The 16162-nt window shown below is 41.9% G+C and overlaps 1 long non-coding RNA gene across 4 annotated transcripts; it reads left to right on the top strand.

The window, feature by feature from the left end:
* The first annotated feature begins 235 nt into the window (after positions 1-235).
* On the top strand, positions 236-8908 carry LOC308185955. 4 transcript variants are annotated; one of them, XR_013943845.1, is made up of 4 exons: positions 236-851; positions 1771-1883; positions 5043-5132; positions 7048-8908. It is a non-coding gene; the product is annotated as an uncharacterized lncRNA (long non-coding RNA). The 4 variants fall into 4 exon arrangements; XR_013943846.1 differs by having other exon boundaries at positions 236-808; XR_013943847.1 differs by lacking the exon at positions 236-851 and adding an exon at positions 881-1091.
* The last annotated feature ends 7254 nt before the right edge of the window (positions 8909-16162 follow it).

Consider the following 16162-nt stretch of genomic DNA (forward strand, 5'->3'; position numbering starts at 1 on the left):
GAAGGCAAAACACAGACTTCAGCATCCGGATGCTTAAATCTGTAGAGTCAATGCTGCAACTCTCCCCTTAATAAAGGAGATTTTGTAGCTGAAGACTGTTGGCATTGCCCAAATCCTGCAAAGTTTGTGGGAAAAAAGCTACTGCATATCCATGGAGACTAGGAACTCTGTGTTCTGGGGCTGCATCCTTTCTGGAGGACACTTGGAAGTGGGCTGTAAGCTAACTTTATTGACTCTATGATACTGAAGACCCTCAACAATTAATGATGAGCATGTATTTTATTATTGTTTCATATTCCCCTCCTTTACAAAGCCATGCTTTGGTTATTCATACTTCTTCTCACACAGCTGTCTACAGTGGGGGCAGAATAGATGTTTTGAATACCATTTTCAATAAACATTAGAATTGGATGCTCTTTATCACGAGCTCGATAAAATTTAAATTTTTCCTAAAGGGTAGCTGTATCGCTACACCGTAGAGTGGAAATCAAGTCCAGGAACTGAAAACAAGACTGAGACTCATCATAATTATCTCCCATTGGAAAAGTACTTGGTTTTACACTGGCATTTTGTAGCAGCAGGAGACCATCCTGTGATGATATTCTCTTCCACTGACATTATCACTTAATTCCCTTCTTTTTGAAGGTTTTTATAGGCATTGGGTGCAGCTGTTTCTCATCAGCCCCTTCTTATTAGAGTTTCTAAGAATCCTGATTAATTTAGAGCCCATTTCAGCTGCTGCTTAAGGAGGCTGAACATCTTGCCCTCACCCTTCTGAGTCTGCTTTCCCAATGGCTTTTAAAACATTGTGCGCAGTATTAGAAATTTCCTTTTGCTGTTAATGAACAAATGTATGCATAAATTTCTCTGTATTAGAGGCATTTGTCTTTTTCTCAGGAGCTTAATTGTTTCCTCCCCCTCCCCCATCCATTTAATTTCTTGAAATGTGTCTAATTTGTAGGGTAGTATAAAAATGCGTGGGAGTACATTTAAGCTCTAAGGAGGCTGTTACATAGCCTGATGCTGGAAGGGGTTGAGTAATGCTAAGCTCTGCCTGAAAATGGGTCACTCACAATACCTTGCAGGAATAGGTCTCTGTGGTTCTTTCACCAAGTGGGTTGCGAGTGTGTTTTCAGAAATTTAGCTTACAAACCTTCCTAGATAGAAGAGGCGTCTCCTTTCTCATCTCCTGAGGGAGGCTGTCTTTTGGTGGCTGGTGAATACTATGCTCTGTCTGTGCTTCTAGTAGCTTTTCAAGCATATACTGATGGATTCTGGGCAAACCAGATTTTTGGGACAGTGAGAACATAACTTGAGTGTTACGGAGTTAGAAAAGGAGAGAGTGGTGCTTTGAAGACACTAAAGGGACAGCGGCTGAAGAAAGATGTGTTTTGGGGATGAGAAAAGAAAGTCTCTTGAAGTGTTGGAGAGGACTTTAAAGAGCTGATTGCTTGAGAACAGACATATAAAATCCTAGATGAATCCTTTCCATAGATTATGAGCATTTCTAAACTCTTTCTGCTTTAAATGGCAACCAAATGTCCCTAAAGTAAATAATTAGATGTAGTTATTTTGTTGATTTCCTACATGTAACATTATAGAGATTTAAAAAACTCATTTCAGCCTAAAGTTTTCAGAATTAAAACTTCTGGTTTGGTCATTTTTAACTGCATCCCTTAGACAAGTCTCAGTAAATGTCATTTCTCTCCACCAGAGAGAGACTTCTGATTGTTTAATATGGCGTGGCCTTGGTTTTGGGCTCTTTTACAGGTGAGATAGGAGTCACCCCATAAAGGCTTTTCAAGATTTCTTCCCAGACTTTAAGAAGATGGTTTGGAAACCATTTGGCTCCTGAATTGAGCAAATTTTCTCTGAATCTAGAAGTAAGTGCACTGCTAAAATACCTGAAGAATTTTCACCAATAAATTTCAAATACTGTTTCCCTGTAGCAAAGGAAACAATGATTCTGCAGTTATTTACTCTGTCCTTTCAGGGCAATGGGAGTTTACAACGATAAAAACAAAGATAGCACAGAACTGTTAAAAGGTGGAGAAATCACCGAATTATTGATTATGTTGCATGACAGAGCCTACAGGACTCAAACCAGTTGTACTCTACTGTATAAATTATGTGTATTGCATAATACTTCTACCAGTTTATTGCGGATAGAAGGTTGAATTGAGGAAAAACAACAGGTTTCCTCTTAGATTGCTCAAAAGAGCTACGTAGAACCATCATAAGATTCTCATTTTATATACTGGTTGTGGTTTCTTTAAATGATTTTAGAAATATCTTAGTTTTATGCAGGGTATCTAATCAGCCTTACCCAGATAATGTCATATACAGAGAATAAACATCCCCTTTAGCTGGGGATAGGATCATGCAGCTTGAGGTTCTGCAACCTCTTAAGCTACATTTGGAGTCTGTAACTTTTAAGTATCTAATTTCAGATTTCAGCCTGCCTTTTCTTCCCAAGCATGAAGTTTATCTTTTTTTTTTTTTTAAGTGAATGCCATAGACATACTAGTGTTACTGCAATGCTTTCATTTTCTCATTGGATTACTCCTCCCATTTTCACATTCCTGTGGAATCTCAATTAAGAATAGTGGAAAAAGAGAAATAATCAATTTAGAGTTAAATTTCCAAACCTATCTTGTTAAAACAGGTCAGAAATTTTCTAAAGCAATCCTGATATTTTCCTCTTTCCAAAAGGAAAATGTGACCCTTGAGGAAGGTAACACATTTGCAGCTAGGATGTTCTAGAGAAAAAGTCTGCGGTGGACTTCATTTTCAACAATACAGTAGTTCAGTGAAAAATCCCTTCACAAACAGCTATTAATTTCAAAAATTCTGTTACGCCACCATATCTAAGCTGTACAATCTTTCCCTGTCTAATTTAATTTCATCCTCAGGTAGCGATTTACCTGCAAGTCACTAAGTGAGCAGTGAAGCTCACTTGCTTACAGAATCCCAACCTTGGTTTTAATAAACACCTCTATAAAAGTTGTGGTGGGAGACTGCTGATTTGCAGAAGTTGTTTACAGTTCAGGTTTCCCTGCGAAGAAGGAGTGCTTCACAAACAAATGTCCACAAACACATACTGACCTCAGCCCATTACCTTATTTTTGCTTTGCTTCATTTAGTTGTAGCATGAGGAATTCTTCATTCATACAGCAGAGTAAATGGCATGAAGAGCCTGGGGTGAGGAAAAGAGTAACGAGGGAAGCCTACAATAGACAGAAAAAACAAAGGCTTGATTTACTTTACCAGTGCAAAAAGATAAAGTTGAGCAGAGCCTGATGAAAAGCTAAGGAAAGAGATGGGAATCTTACCAAGCAAGGCAGAGATTTTGATCGACTGATATTTCATTTAACTGAGCAAGTGAATATAGCGTTTAATAAAAGAACTATGAAGTCATGTTTCTGGTAATATCACTCGCCAGTAATTTAGTTACCATTCTGTAGTTAGAAGTTACATAATAGTTAATTGACTGCTGTACGCGCTAGGAATGCGCTTCAGTTCCAGCCAGGCTCACGGAGAAAGCTGGGCAGCACAGGGACTCGTGGTGGCACAGCCAGGTTTGTAGATGGGTGCACTATCACGGTTTTTGCTACTCACAGCCTTTTGCACCTAAGATTATAGAAAGCACGCTAAACTTTATTTTCCCATCTAAGAAGCTTTGGGTTTTCTGCTGCTAAAAACAAAGACAGGCCATGGATGTAGGACTAATTTACTAACTGGATGTTTGTTCTCCCTCCATCTTGTTTTACTTCGCTATCAAAACATATTTTGTTTCTGTTAATCTAGAAATTTAAACTGTAGTAATCTAGGGCTATTTACCCTGAATGAGACTATTCACACAGAGTTTTAATATGCTATAGCTTATATAAATTGACTTCACACCTTTAGCTGATTGATTTATTTAGCTTTCCTGAGTGACCCTTTGTAGGCAGCCCAAACTGTTTCATTAGTAAAATGAGGACTACCCTTCAGGCTGTATCTCTTTCAGCTGTTCTCAGACCCTATTCAGCCCTTTTTCATTATCCTGAAAATTTAAAAGCTTGCAAGGGGCCTGAGGCCAAGTTTAGCTTACTGCTGTGGAGTACACTTATGATCCAGCTCTTTTTTTTTTGCCCCCATGTGAGTTTGCTTCTACCTCTGTTCCTACAACACTTTTTCTTCCCTCATAAGCAGATTTGCAGGATCAAACCTCTCAGCCTGGTGCACCAGGACACCTTCTTGCCTCCGTTTTTCTATTTTCCCTGTCTGGCAATTTTTCTGCTTCTTAATGCCATTGTATGAATTCAGTATTTTTCCTGCAACCTTTTTCAACAACTCAGATGTCTGCCTCAGATACATTTCCTACCAACTAACTAGCACAAGTCAAAAGCTGTAATGTAGGAAATGCATGAGTGCCCCCTCTTGTCTGCTCTCAAGTAAAACAGCTCGGCCACCTTTGCCATGGAAGGAAAGCAGAATAAAGTCATTTTACTTAATCCATCAATTTGCATTTATTTACAGATTGAAATGGAATAAAATAGAGATGTTCACAGCCTGATAAAAGGAGATCTGTGCACATGTTTGCAGGCTGAAAGGCTGTGCTGTTCTTTTTTTGGTGGGGAGGGGATTCAGAAGTACAGACATATGTACCATAGCACAGGCATTAGGTTTTCTGCCTACTCCACATTCTTCATTGTTTTATCTGCAGACAGAGAAATGCTTTTGGTATTGCTTTGATCAGAGAGATCATAGCTAATAAAACATTCTCTTTTTTCTCAGCCCTGCTTGAACCTTGGGATTCACTTTTCCTCGAAACAGGATCTTCAAAATGGTGATATGAAGTCTGATTTCCCAGATAGTCAGACCCATAAATATTAAGAATCTCAGAGCCCCTCTAGAATAATTTAGAAAAAAATATATGTCAATCCTTTTGAAATTTCCTAGATGATGAGCATCAAAATGGCAAGCGAAGGCCACAAAAAAAGAATTAGCAGGGTTTGTGGTTTTTTTGTTGTTGTTGTTTTTGTTTTTTTATTCTTTAGGAGGATGAATTCATCTGCTGTTACTGTAGCTTTACTGTCATCTTAAGGAATTTTGCAAAACAAGCAGGGCTGCTGTCAGGGTGCTGTATGGTAAGATGAACAACCTCACAAAGATAGGATTTATGGGGAAATGGGTCCGTGCTATGGTCTGTATGTCCACGTTTTGTTGTGTGAGTGTTGATGGGGGGTTTTATTTACTTATTTATCCCTTCACTAATTTGTTTTAGCAAGATCTTCACTAAATTAGAAAGAACAACCAGCCCGCAGCTCAGCAAAGCCGTGTCTGAGCACTGTGTGACTGCAGTCCCAGGGACAGGCAGCCCCTGGCTAAGCATGCAGGGAAACCTCCAGCTCCTTGCAGTCAGATGAATATGGAGGGCTCTTTGAACACAAAAATCCTGAACTGTGGGTTTATTCATTTCCTCATAAAGAGCCCTGAAAAGTTTTCATCTTCAATTGAAATTCTGCAATGCAACCTGATTTTTTGTCTCTCTGTCTCGTCTCCATTTTCCTGCAAAGCTTTTGGTTTGCTGGCTGGAAAGTGACCCCTTGAGACAAAGCTAATCTTATTTCAGGAACTGTGCCTGCAAAACAGGGAGATGACTGTTGAGTTCTGGGTAGTATTAAAGAAAAACAAAACACAATGCAGCATTAAAGCCCATGTGAAGCCAGTGCTTGTAAGCAGTGCCAAGCTGACAGTTACAGAGAAGAAAGGCTCTGATTTAACTGGGAAACATGCAAGCCAAGGGCCATACCATCTTGCTAACATGTCTAGATACTAGGACTGTGTCTATACCGTCTAATCAATATGGCACAGTGCCTGGCCTAATTAGCTCCATTTCTTTAATTAGGCCAGGCAGGATGCTATGCTGATGTGGTCATGCTGCTTCGGGACCTTAGCGAGCACCTCTGTAGGGCACAGCACTGTACCACACAGACCTGCCAGCTTGCTGCCATTTGAGATCCCACCCTGTGCCATACAGGACATGGTAGATGTAGTCTTTGTTCATTGTCAAGCCTTTGCTGAACCCCAGGATTTAGTCAAATGACCAAGGAATGACTGTGCATTTTGTTTGTGTTGAAGTCCTCCACTGGGAAGTGAATGATCCTATAGCTCTTTGTGGGCCCAAATGGCAACCATGGTGCACACATCTACTTCATAAAAAAGGTATTCATATATGTTACTCTCTCTTTTAGTAGCAAGTTCATATGTAGTCTTTGACTCGCAGAGAGAATGTTATGGACAAGGTGGGTCAAGTTGTTTGCCCTAGAGTAGTGGACTTCCCCTCTGGCGGCACCTTGAACAGAAAGCCCATATAGCACATAATTCACCTGCAGAAACCCATAGCTTGTAAACAAAATAGGTGCAAATACATAAATTCTGGCTAAAACTGTAGGTTGTTCCATAAAATTTTCAACCTAAAATTTTATGAGCTTTAGTGTGTTTCCCCAGCAGCAAGGTTGCTGAGATCATGCCTTCTGTGCATCTGTCCTGGAGGCTCTCCTTGCACTCGTTGCTTTGTCTCACATGAGCTGATGAAGTTTTAAAAGATTCTCAGTTCCTACCAGGTTTGTGGGAATGGGTGCCTGGGTGGAGGTCAGCCTCTGCTCTTGGAGTCAGACCTTAGGGTGCCCGTAGAGGGTTCTGTAGAAAGAACGTTTCAGGACTTTGCCTCATTAGCCTCCAAACAATTGACTCCTCAGTCACAGTTTCTCTCTCCAAGGTGGATTCCACAGAGGAGAGCTTCATGCCTCTTATTAAAATTGAGTTAAAAAGGTAGTCAGCCATGAACAACAAATCCATCAGAAACCAGGTTTGATGAGTCCCAGAGCCTGGAGCAAGGATGGCTCTCCCAGCCCTGCCTGTGCGCAGGGTGGGCTGATACCAGCCTCCTTGTTAATGTCGCCTAAGTCACTGGGTGATGAAATCCACCTGCCTCTGATCTAGTCTGCTTTTTCATTCAAGCCTTCAAATGCTAACTTATTATTTTTATTTTCTGTACAGCTTTGGGGTATTTTCACTTTCCTAGGATACTGTTCCCAGATGAGACTTCACTGTATTGTCTCTGATCTGTGCCAGAATTACAGATGTTTCAACGGAAATGTGCAGAAACCACGCAACTGAAATAGAATAAATTATGCTTAAAATCAAGGAAATGTCCTAATAAATGAGAAATGCACCAATTTCTCCTTGAGCTTTTTCACTGCCACTACCACCTGTATTTATTATTTATCCATTTATTTATTTTGCTTTACAGTATGGTACAGCAGCTGGTTCTTCCACATGAAGAAATCTGTAGTAAGGCTAAAGCATTGAAGGATTTTTTAGAAATTCTTAATTTTCTCACTTTGGGTTGCTTTATCAAAACATGCAGATGTATGTCTTTATCTGTAGGACAAAAAACCAGGGAAGGTTTGAGTTGTGCACCCTCCCTGACAAACTGCAGGTCGAACATTTGACCCAGGCACCAAGCATAGCCCCAGGTGTCTGCAAAAGTACTCCCACAACAAAGCAGTGGAGCAAAATGAGCCCCTGCACTCGTCTGGGTGACATGTCTCTTTTCTGTTTGCAATGGGCTGAATTCGGAGAGGAATTTCTAATTTTTTGTCTCCCTATAGCTGTATCCCAGGTGAAGCTGCAAACATCAGTGGCAGGCAATGAGTGGCATGCCTTGGCTATTTGTTTTACGATGAGCTTTTGGTTTACTTAGCGATGCACATTGCCTGGACATACATGTACTCCAGCAACATAAAATACTTCTGGTCTCCTAATTTTAAGCTATTCTTTTTACCAGTTTCCTCTTGGAAACAATGAAATAAAAACCTTACCCAAAAAGCCTGGCCCAAAATCTCAGAAAACCTGGTTCAACAGAAGTTACCAGTTTTTTACACCTTTCTTGCCATACCACACTCATGAATCGAATACTTAATGAGATCTTTTCAAAACTTGCTTGTTCCTTTCAAGTCCTTGATAGCATTTCCACTAATTTTGGGAATGAAAATACATCTTAAAGTTTTTCTGAGAGGTGGAAGATATATATTTTTTTATGGATTTTCTTCTTCTGTGTTTGATTTCTTTAATTTACAGGATACTTATATTATCTGACTATACCTGAACATCACTGTATCTTCTGAGCTTCCTTGAAGAACTTTGGTGTTCATAGCAATAACATGCATGAGATGAGATCATCTGGCCTGTTACGGCAGAAATATGTAATTCCACAAGAATTTTATTGTAATTTAGCATGCTAAAGCTAAGCTATGTCTGCTTATTTGAAAGTTTATCTGGATAATGAATTGTATCCCTTAGGCATTTTGTAATAGTTCTTATTTTAGTAATAGTATATCTTCAGTGCATTTCTAATACCAAAGAGTCCATGTCAAACATAATGATCAAAACTGAGCATAGCTTCCTCAGTGCAATTTAGCACAAATTTGAACTATGTATTTTATAGCTATGTATTTGAATTATGCAAACTAGTGACTCAAAATAATTTTCAAAGTGCTAATGGAAAGCACACCAGATTTTCCCAATTTGAAAAATGCAAATCTTTTAAGCCTTTGCTCAGCTCCCAGACTCAGTGTATTTTGATGCATCTTTGTTCTTAAAGCTCTACAGTACCACGTCCGTAGGAGCACCTCTCACAGTACCAGGATCTTGCTGTCCTGAGTTTGGTTTATAAATATGTAATTTATTTTTTGTAGTTCACAAGTAACTTACAGCTACCACATTGTCTGTTTTTGTAACGTGTGATCCCTGGTTGTCTGGTCTGTGTGTAGAAAGAGGTTGTGCATTTTCTCATGGAAGACAAATGAGCCAAAATGAATCACACGGTTGTCTTTAATATTCCCCTTCCACAGTGTAACGCTAACCAGTATGCCCAGTTAGGGCTAATATGCCTCCTAGATCTGCACATGACAAATGTGATCCTGTGCCACTTCATACACTGCAACCTATTGTCTCCCCATGTGTCTTCCCCAGAGCAGCCAGTCACGCATTCCCTGGGTATGTTGTCATGGCCACAAGGATTGTTTTCCTTTGGAGTCTAATAATAAGTCAATTAGAGCAGGATTAGCCTCTGGGAAATGAAACCAGTTACTCCCTCTCTCCCAGGATGAGGACCTTAAATGATCTGCCTGAACATTTTCCTCTCCTTCCTTTGTTTTTCCTGCAATCCAGCAAATCACTTCTCCTCTAATTAGCTTGCCAGTAGGCATCTATCAAATGTTTCTCTTGTTAACTTACAGCACCAGCCAGAAGGGTACTTTGTAGCGCCTTGTCGGGGTTCTGCCAAGTTTAGTGTCTGGTAGAGCTGGAAAACAAACAGTCCCCCATATCTCCCCTCCTCTTCATCCTTCCCCCCTCCACCCCCCCCCCAAAAAAAAAAAAAAAAAAAAAAAGCTCTGCCTGACTCTGTGCTGCATTTTCACCCAGGAACAAGCTCATTTTTCTCCCTGGCTGAAGCTCTCATTTCACTCTGCAGGCAGTTGGGAAGAATCATGGTGGAGCCCTTTCTTCTAAACACCAGCATGCCAGTGTTTAGACAAGGGGAATACACTTCTGGTCACGGTTTTCATTTCCTGGATTAAGACAAGCAGAAAAAAATGTAGTTGTGAGTATAAATCACTTTTGGCCTTGTTCTGTGTTAAAAGATAAGCAAATTCAAAATATCAGCCAGCCTGCCAAGCCTACAATTTAAAGGATCAACACTGTCTCCTTCCAATCCCATCCGACTCTACCCCAACACCAGGAAAACTTGGTCCCACTGGCCAGGCTAGTCTTGAAAGCCGCTGTCTCAGTGGAGCATCACTTGCACTGGAAGGCCCTTGGCATTATGAAATCCCACAGGTCTCTGTACCATCAGGAGAGGCAGCTGAGGCTGTGGAGCAGCAGTCACAGGAAACTCATGGAAAGAGCAGGGTACAGAGACATGCTCCTGCCGTCACCACAGCTGTGTGAGGTCTCCCCACATTCCCTGCTACTGCCCCAAGCTACATAGATGCTCCTCCGTACCGTGTAGGACTTGTGGGCTTGCATTATGTATGAGATGCAGGATGCATGTCTGACTGTGCCCAATCACTTCAGGACCACAACCATCAGTAAACAAGAAGTGGGGGCAGAACAAGACAATGAAATCTGATGACAAATGATTTTGTGAGGAGCTGTACGACAAAACCCTGGAAATATCCTGGGGCCTGAGGACCCCTTCTAGGTGATTCCTCTAAGTCCTAGAAAATGCATGTCTTATGCTTCTTAACAAACCACAGTAAATGTAGTGCTACAAACACCCAGCTGTAATGTGGCACAATTTATGCATAGTAGAAGAGTTTCAGATTAAGAGAATCACAGCATGTACTTTTGCAAGCAAAGCTGAGAAAAGCTATTGGTTCCCAAATCTGGAAAAGCAGCTTCTGCTTTTAGCTTTCCTACCTGCTGTCTGCTCCCTGCAAGGAGCCTGCAGATACAGCTGAATGCTCTGGGTGCTCTGCATGGTGCTGTGATCTGAATTGCACACTCATGAATCTTCATCTTCGGGACTGCTGAACATGTCCTATATTTTAAAGTTAATAAAGCAAATATCAGTTGACAGGATATGAGAGGTTCATGTCAGACGGAGCCAGTAAGAGAGACAAATGTGGACATGTGCATGCAGAAAACGTTCAGGCACTCGTCAAGCACAGCTTAATCGACTCCGATGATGGGGTCGTGCATGGTGTTCAGCAGCACCAGCGCCCAGCCGTCCAGGCTGGACTCACTGTGGGGCGGACAGGCTGCCGGGCTCTTCTCAGCATCCTCCTCCTGGCACCAGGGCTGTGATTAACAGCCTGGGCAGGCTGGGCCAGGGGCCTCCTGATAAATTCAGTGCTTTAGAACAAAGCCGTCATTCTCTTGAGCAGTTTAATGTGCCGTAATGAACTGAAATAAGGCAGAATGTAAAGGCAGGGAGATACAGGCGCTCTGCTGGAAAGCAGAGTCATTAAAAATAATGAGCAGTCTTTCACTTCCTTCTTTTTATTAACTTTCTGCAGAGGACAACCTGGCACTTTATTTTTAACACAGTCTCCCCTTCACTAATATCCGTTAGACAGATGGCTAAAATTTTCCCACAACATGCTCCACAATATTTAGGAAAACAGAATAATAAAGAAATATAATAATAATAATAATAATAATAATAATAATAATAATAATAATTAATAATAATAATAATGAGCCTTCCTCCCCAGTTCTTCTTCTCTGCACACCTCAGCTGATTATTTTTTCCATAGCCTCTCTGAATTGCACAACTCCCGCCACACTCTGTGGTGATCACACAAGAAGAGGCACACCGAGTTGCCGTGTCCAGGAGGGCATGTATTACCCCTAACTAACCATTAGCTTAGATTTGGATTTGCAGTTTTGCAAGCTTTTCTTTAGCACGGCCCATGTGGTCACAGCAGAGCAGGGTGACGGGTAACAGCACTCCCAGGTGCACGGTGCGGCCTGCGTTCAAGATGGCGGCTCAGGCCTGTGTCCCCAGCCCATCGAAATGTCTGCCCAGCACTGAGCAGGCTGTTAACAGCCCCAGCCACTCCTCCCTACAACCGCTGAAACCTCTAGCCCCTGCCCAGAAGGGGAAGGCCTGATCCTGCCCTTGATCCCCACACGCAGAGACTGCCGCTTACAGGCTCTGAGGTGCTGCTTGCAGTGAAGATTGCGCTTGGTTACAAACATTAACACATGCCATTAATGTAATCAGACATGTGGCTCAAATTATTGCCCCAGATCTTTAGAGCTGGAGACTTGCATTTAGGCTTTTAATCTAAACTTGAAACTTGTTTAGGCTGAGCTTTTTATTTATTACTGCACTCCTACTGCCCATGTTGGGGCCTCCTGAGCTCCTAAAACCCAAAGCAGCTCCATGGCCCCCCCTAGGTGAAAGGGTGCCTGCCGCACCCTGAGCCAGGCTTCCAAATCCTTCTGTTCTTCACCTACTCCTGGCACTTTGGCGGTTGCATCATAGAAATCTGCCATGAGGCCAGAACTGAAAATTTCAGAAGGGTATGAGATGCATTGAGTGTAACATCAAAAATAAATAAGTAACAGGTTCACATCAGACTCTCAGCTTGTTTTTAATCCCCTTCTAACATTAAACTGAACCCATATATTCCTACCGTTTATCCTAATGTTTTCTATATCCAGAACAAGGCAATACAGCATTTTCCTACATGACTGCAGCATAGATCCCCATCGTTCATGTTAACCATATTAGTCTGGATCTATGTGGCTGTCACAGTGACCCAGCACTGGTTACCTGATCACAGAACAAATATTTACTTCTGTTTTGGTTGCAAATATTTGCACTCAAGCTGTATTCCCCAGCTGTAATTGATAAAACACATGCTGTTGATTCTGCCAAGGAAGGCCTGGTGACTTTTTCAGGTTACCTTCCTGTGTGACACTTCTATGACTTTTCTATCCATACTCTGGCTAGTTTTACAGACACTACCAGCAGCCGCAAAATGGACAAGCCAATACACCATCAGCAGGTCTGTCTCCCACACTGTAATTTGGATTTTCCAAGTTAAGCCTTTGTAGAATTTCCTGCTTTGTATCTGCATGAATACATCCAGCTATATCTAAAGATTCTGTCTGTCCCACTTGGGACTAAGTCAGATTTCTGAAAATTTTGAACTTTTCATGAGCAGCATGAAACAGCAAAGCTTTTGTTTCAGTCAGTTCACTACAGAAGGCCAGAGGAAATTCAATTAAGAGAAAAATATTAATTGTGCTTGTGTATCATCATATATTAGTCTTCTTCCTCCTGTTCTACAAATTGCTGTGGGCCATGCGGGTGTACAAGGTATATACACCAGCTGAGGATTTGTTTTTGTAAATCCCTTTTGGTTTATACTCCAGCAGGGCCTGTGCCAGCAACTATCTCTGACAGTCCAGAAGAGAGAGAGCTGTAATTGATTGTGCCCCTGGGAGCTTTTTCTCCTGTCTGTGTATGTGTGTGCGCACGAGAGAGAGAGGGCGTCTTTTATCTTGTGCCAAAAGTGGCTTTAATCCAGCACTGAGCTTTTCTTCTTCTTACGTGTTCCCAAGTGCTGCAACATTTCGGGTTTTCAGGACACAATCGGCAGAAGGCATCTTCCAGAGAAGTGGAAGAAGTGATGGCAGAGCTCAGCTTCGAAGACATGGAGGGAATGGTACCACTGCTTCACACTGGGCCTTCTGCTTGTGCCAAAGGGCTCCTGCAGAGAAGCTCTGACGGGTCCTGATGAGGCAGTTGGAGAGGCCACAGCTTCCCTGCCTCCACTCTGGCCTCCCTTTCCTCCACCAGTTGCCCCAGTTCTGGTGCAGGACATAGTGGAGTGGCCTACATTTCACACCCAGCCTGTCAGTCAGTGAGGGGGAGGACGGTTTCTTTAGCAGGATGCACAGCACAGAAGAGGAAGATGAACCACTCTTTCTTGCCATGCAGCTTGGAGAAATGTTTTTCTCCTCAGCCCACCCTGCTTCACTGGGTTTTGGGGGCTGCAGTTGCATGTTTGCTTGCAAAATTGGTTCATAACCTCCCTGCGGACTGTTATTGTCCTCTACTTCCTCTCTTTTTAGCAGTTTCCAGCTGAAATATACCTCTGGTGATAGAGGTTTGTTGTATCAGGAGTGACATCCATTGGAAGTAAACGGACTAAATATCACACTATCAAGAGGGGAAGGGTATAATGCCCCCAAAATATTTGGTCATATTTATAGATAAAGCAGTGACAGAGGACATTCATGTCTTTTCCTAATTCTGGCCCAACTTTCCTGTGTAATTGGCTTAAAATCCCATAAATTGGGATTTTACTAACTATAAACTCTTTAGTACCTGTAAAGTAGGACCAGATTCTTTCCGGTGTAGAGAAATATTCAGAATTTAATTTTATTCTGAGGCTAAAGGGGTCATTTTTGCCTCAATCCCATGAAGTTTATGGAGTGGGTATTGGAATGGGCTGCCCAGGGAGGTGGTGGAGTCACTGTCCCTGCAGGTGTTTAAGAAAAGGTTGGATGTGGTACTTAGGGACATGTTTTAGTGGGTGATATTGGTGGTAGGGGGACAGTTGGACTAGCTGATCTTGGAGGTCTTTTCCAACCTTAATGATTCTATGATTCTATGGGCGGATCCTACTGGAAGCCATTTCTGAGCACATGAGGGATGGGAAGGTGCTTGGGAGCAACCAGACAGTGACCAGCCTGCTAGTCCTCTGTAATGAGATGTCTGGCAGTGTGGGCAAGTAAAGAGCAGGGCATATTGCTTACTTTAACTTTAGCAAGATTTTCTATGGTATCCTTATAACCAAACTGGTGAGATGTGGATGAAAGACATGGATTACAGGATAGGTGGAAGCTGGCTAGGTGTATGGTGACCAGCAGGACTAAGGGTGGTAAGCAGCAGGGCACAATCCATCATGTGTCTGGTCAGTAGTGGCATACTAAAGGTTCAACACAGAAGCCAATAATGTTCAATATCTTTATTAATAACCTGGACAACAGGATGAGGTGCACTCTCTGCAGCTTTGCAGATATGAAATTTGTGGAAGTAGCTGGTTTGTTGAAGGGCAGGGCTGCTATTCAGAGGGACCAGGATGGACTGAAGGAATAGAGCCAGGAGCCCCGCAGGATCAACAAAAGCAAGGGGGAAGTCCCATGTCTGGAATAACTCTATGCAACAGCCAAAACGGGCAGGGTGTCAATTGACTAGAGAGCAGCCTTGCAGAAAGGAGCTGGGGTCCTAGTAAACAAGCAAGAGACAGCTTTGGGGGAAGCTTACTGCTGTCTACAAAAATTTAGTTGGGATATAGAGAAGAAGAAACCATGCTCTTCTTGGGCTATAGGCAGTAGACACAAATTGCAACACAGAATTTGCAACACAGGAAATTCCAGTCAGATAGTAGATTTTTTTTTTTTTCCCATTCTGTGAGTAGTCAAACATTTGGAGAAGTTGCCCAGAGACTATGGAATCTCCACTGTTGGAGATATTCATAACTAAATTATGCATTATTTAGAGACATGGTTTAATCAGTAATATTTGTGGTAGGGGGATGGTTGGACTAGATGATCTTGGAGGTCTTTTCCAACCTTTATAATTCTATGATTCTATATGAGGAGATAAGCAATGTGATCTGGTTGGATGGCCAACTAAGGGCAGGGGAGGCATGCATTTTCTGCAGCATTTTCATTCACAGCTTAATGATTTTTCCCCTTCATTGCTGTAAAAAGCCAAGAACCTGTACTGGGATCTGACTAGAAAGAGAGTCATCTGAGGATGCTTTCTCTTCTACAATTAGATTTTTGGTTCTTCCACTAATGAAAAAAACCACACAATAAATCATGTTAAATACCCTGCAGAAGTATAAATAAATTTTATCAGTTTTAAAACCTTTATCAACCAACCTCATTTTGTTAAAACACCCATGTTAAAACAGCGTGAAAAATGATATTAGGTGAATCTGACAAGAGCTTTTTTTCCATAAAACTCTGCTGACTGGCATTGCTGATAGTATTTTCCTGCAAAAAGGACTCTATCAGTAGCTCTGATGTTTTGCCCAGGATTGATGGTAAAGCCCAAAGGCCCTGCTTTTGAGTCACTGTATTTATGCCTTTAAAGCACTGGCACACAAATAAGCTTTCTTGAAGGCCCCTGGAAAAATAAACCAAAACTTTCCCAGTTGGGTGCCAAAGACTGCACATTTAATTTATGTCTGCAAAGGCCATGGGAATGGCAGATGCTTAAAATTAGGTCATGTTTATTTATATGTTGAACATAGGTTTAGGCATCTAGCTTATTATTTGAAAATTATACAGCAAGCGTGAATAGCCCACTTCCAGACGAGCATGGTTGTGCTTGTTATTATTCACTGTGCTTATATGTAAAAATCTGCTAAAAGTGGGTGTAGACAGTACAAACTTACTCAATGTGGCTGTGCCAGCAGAGAAAGGCAGGGTTTCTTCTACTGTCAGGTGTCAAATGCAGCATCAGACAATAGCGGAGGTGTGGAGCAATGTACGGTGTGAGGCTGCACCAGTGGGGGAAGTCATCACTGAGAAGGTCCAGGATGGACATTACAAAGAATATGGAGAGAGAAAGAGA

The sequence above is a fragment of the Anser brachyrhynchus genome, assembly GCF_964034855.1.
Source record: "Anser brachyrhynchus genome assembly, chromosome: 1".
NCBI classification, from domain to species: domain Eukaryota; kingdom Metazoa; phylum Chordata; class Aves; order Anseriformes; family Anatidae; genus Anser; species Anser brachyrhynchus.